The sequence below is a fragment of the Dromaius novaehollandiae genome, chromosome 3, assembly GCF_036370855.1.
Source record: "Dromaius novaehollandiae isolate bDroNov1 chromosome 3, bDroNov1.hap1, whole genome shotgun sequence".
Taxonomy (NCBI): Eukaryota; Metazoa; Chordata; class Aves; order Casuariiformes; family Dromaiidae; genus Dromaius; species Dromaius novaehollandiae.
The window spans coordinates 38,229,106-38,233,163 of record NC_088100.1 but is presented as its reverse complement, the minus strand read 5'-3'; the positions used below and the strand labels follow the sequence as shown (position 1 = coordinate 38,233,163).

The 4,058-nt window shown below is 44.5% G+C and overlaps 1 long non-coding RNA gene across 1 annotated transcript; it reads left to right on the top strand.

Annotated features, from left to right (window-relative positions):
* Window positions 1-2,398: 2,398 nt before the first annotated feature.
* LOC135328015 (uncharacterized) lies at window positions 2,399-3,757 on the top strand. The gene is made up of 3 exons (XR_010388738.1): window positions 2,399-2,495; window positions 3,033-3,116; window positions 3,401-3,757. It is a non-coding gene; the product is annotated as an uncharacterized LOC135328015 (long non-coding RNA).
* The last annotated feature ends 301 nt before the right edge of the window (window positions 3,758-4,058 follow it).

The window sequence follows — 4,058 nt, the reverse complement described above, 5'->3', positions numbered from 1 at the left end:
CCTGCCCCGCCCCGCCGCCGCCGGCAGCCAACGGCCGCCCGCCGGGGGAGGGGCGGCCCCGCCCCGCCGCCCGCCCGGCCCCCGGCCCGCCCCGCGCAGGGCGGGTCGCCCACGCGGGGCTCCCCGCGGTGCCGGGGCGGGTGGGAGCGCGGCTAGGCGGCGAGGCGTGAGCGAGCTGCCGACCCCCGCCTCGGCGTGGCGCCGCGAGGGCTCGGCGTGGCGCGGGGCGCCCTGCTGAGGGCTCGCGCGGGAACCGGCTGCCCTTTAGTTTATCCTTTCCTCCTCGCCCCTCGCTAACGCGCCCAGCGCCGCAGCCGGCGGTTTCGGGGGCAGGAGCGGGGGGCGGTGTGCCGGGCGGGGGCGGCGGCGCCGGTGGTTGGCGCCGCTAGCGGGGACAAGCGGGGCCGGGCGGGGCGAGGCGGCCATTTCGGGGCGTCCCGGCAGCGGCGGGTGCTTCCCGCCGTCCCGGCCCGGGGGAGAGCGGGGCCGGGCGGGCAACCCTGCGCCTCTTTTGGTAAAGTCAGCAGAAGCGCTGCAGGCATCCAGAGCTCTGGGGAGAATTGGCTGATGAATCCAGTATGAAGTCTTGAGAAAACGGGTCCCAGAATCTGGGGAACCAACAGCTAAAACCTCTGATCTGCAGCATTGCCCTCGCCTGTCCTGACAGTCCCACTACATTCGGTGCGGAGCACCAACCAGCTGGAGTCGGGATGGCAGGCTCAGGCTGCCTGGTGCTCAGCCCAGGATGCTCTTTATGTGAAGGTTGTAGAGAAAATGAAAGATGGAATGGCAGAAGTAATAGTGATAAAAATGAGGTCTTGGAATCACAGTTTTGCAGAAGTTTGGGAAGTTACTGCCTTGATGCTGAGTTATAGGAACAGTGACACGCCACGTTAGGAGCTTTTGGATTGTTAAGGTGTATATGAGTTCCAGATCCAAATGACTCTCCTATTAAATATAGATTAGCATAGTGCTTAGATAAGTAGATAGGTAAAGCCAGCCCACACTGGGTGAGGGAAGTTATGTTTTCCTGATCTATTAGAATTCTTTGGAAAAGTTAAAGGAAAAATAAAGTTGGCCTGCTAGACAACAGTCTAGAGATTCAGTAACCAGTAAGAAGTAGTTTCGGAAGAGAGAGAACCTTTTTAAAGTAGGTAACTGAAAAAATTAAGAAAAAATCTGAAGCAAATCTTAGAAAAGAATATGTAGTGAGTGTGCACGTAATCATATTTTGATAAAATGTTTAGACACAATGTTGATTTTAATGCAATAATAGAATTAAGAGCAATTGCAGTGATGTACTCATCGTGTGGATCCAAATGGTCTTCCTAGCTCCTGACACTCCATGATTGTCTAATGCATTTGTGCCTCTTGCCTTATATAGATGGTGAGATCTTTGGGCAGGGAACATCTTTTTTGTGTTGCATTTATGAAGTGCTTCGTGACAGGTGCTTATGTGTGCTTCAGTAATGCAAATAATGAATAACAAATATTTTCCCATTAGGCAGTACTAAATAGCACCTGCTTAGACCTCTTATGCTTGCAAGAAGAAAAGCATTGGTTAATCTGCTCTGTTCTCTTCCTGTTTAAATAAAACAGTTTTCAGTGATGGGTACCCCAAAAAGGAAACAGTACTTTCTGGTGAACACAGAGTGGATTTCCTAGACGTGTAATCCGTAATTGGAAAAAGAAGTCAGTTTTTGGCTATTATAATTGATTCGTTTGTAAATTTGCATTGCACCATCCATAAAATGTCATCTCATAGCTTTTGCATCAGCCCAAAACTTTTGACTGAGTTAAAATATAATATTTAGAAAGATGTGATCTTGGCTGAAGGGCTCAAGCTGGAGGAGAATTGAGCTTAGGGAGATTGTTCCAGTGACTGCTACTCTTACATGTTGACTGAGAAAGGGGGTGTGAGGTAATGCTTTGGTGTCTCCAAGGAACCTACTACTCTGTTCTGCGGCCCCAGGTTACAGCTGGGTGACGTGCTGGTCATCTGACATTCTGAAAGGAACTTCTGACCTTCTTTCTCCAGAAGATGAAAGTTTGCTTATGTGACAGTGATGGGAACTGGTCGCTTTTGAAAACAGGTAGTTCAGTATTTCAGTTCCCCAAAGGTGAACATAGGATACCTACTGAAGTGAATACGGAGAGTCACAGGGAGAACCTTTTATAACTGTACTTAGCATTTGACATTTTTGAAGTTACTACACCCTTTTAGGCTCTCACCTTAGCAAAGAATAAAATGGCATTTATAGATGCTCATGTCACTCTGTTGTCTTTAGGAAAGCCTGGCAGATATTTTTAGACACTGAAATTTAAGGCAGTTAAAGTTAATAGAGATGAAACTTATCCTATATAATCTTCACAGAATCCCTTGGCCAGTTACTAGATGGTGCTGGATGCTTTTTACAAGATTCTGGGTGGCCTGACTTCTGCTGATGGCTAGGGAGTTAGAAGAGCTTGGACAAGGACTCCATGTGATAGCTAAAGTAATCCTTTCTTCTTCTTTTTTTTTTTTTTTTTAGTGGTGGGGAAATTTGTTTCTTCTCTGAGTGTTTCTAAGTTGTCTCAGTATTGCCTGATGGCACTCAGTGCTTCATAGGAAGTGGCCTACCCCTTAGAAAGGTATTTATAATGTGCTAAAGAACATATACCAAGTGAGCAATAGCACGGAGACCAGAATTATTCTCCTTTACCAAAAATATGTTCCCACAAAAATGGGAGTACAAGCTGCAAGTTCCATCTGCTCCCTTGTGTGGAGTGATCCTGCGGGCCTGCAGGATGACACCTTCTGTTTCCGTCAGAACTTGGCTCCATTTGAAGAAACACCATCAGCATTCGTGCAAGAACATACATAAGCAACCAGCTGCTACCCTGAGCTATCGTGAATATTCCATTCAGTATTTACATGCTCACACACATAAACATTTATGTTTCTTTTTTTCTTCTTTTTAGGTGCGCTTAAATTTATCTGATAGTTAACTGATTTTTAAATAAATTCAAAAAAATTTTTTTTTAACTTGCAGCACTTCATTCCAGACATGACAACAGCCTGCTCAAATGATCTGCTGACCTGTTCTGGATTTCATTGTCTATATGATAAATGCAGGGTAAGTCCTGTGATTGATCTAGGCACCCATGTGGAAATCATTTAGCCATTAATCACTATGCGGGATAAGACCATGTTTGCATTTTATTATATGCTTTCCATTTTTATGCTGAAATACCAAAAATCAGTCTAATCCAAAGAATGTCAACTTTAATACACTATCAATGTAGATTAAACTTTTCTGGTACTAACAGATCTTAACTAAAAGTAACTCATTCTGTCTTAAAAAGAATTTATCTGTAATAATGTGCTAATATGAATTTTGGGGACTCTTGCATGTCTTAGGTGGAGATTGAAGGGACAACAGGAGGCAATGTGTCCCCACCTGAAGCAACACGGACGATTAATAAAACTGTAAAGATAGACTCTTTACCTGTTCACCTCCTCTGTTTCCAAACAGTCCATCTCTACATTTGTTATGAGCTTATTATTAAAATCTGCTACTCAAATGAGATGAAAATTGTGGTGACCTCCAGTCAGTGAAGCTGGCTAGCAGAGCTGGGGTCAAGTGTATACAAGGAAAAAAGATTTGGTAAGATGGCTTGCTGTATTTCAGATGCTGCCAATGTGTGTGAATTCCTCTATCCAGTGTAATCCAGCTGTACATGGTCTGAAAAGCAGAGGATCTACAAAAGGAGCCAAGCTGAATAACCACTTATAAGTTAATCAGAATGTAACTGAGAATTTAACATGCTTAAACAGGTCGGACTAAATTTTCAACCCTGCTTTATTCTTTTCTTGATCAGAGTACTTTGCATGTCTCTTACCTTCAAGCAACCTTTGATAGATTGCTATATGGATGTAAAATGGTAATTTTTTTCATTGTTTTAACTTTAACAATTTAAGATTTCCATGACCTAGACTAAGTTCCACATAAATTCTGCTTAGATAAGAGTAAATCATTACAGCCAGTATAATTCTTCCTTGTGGAAAATGAGCCTTG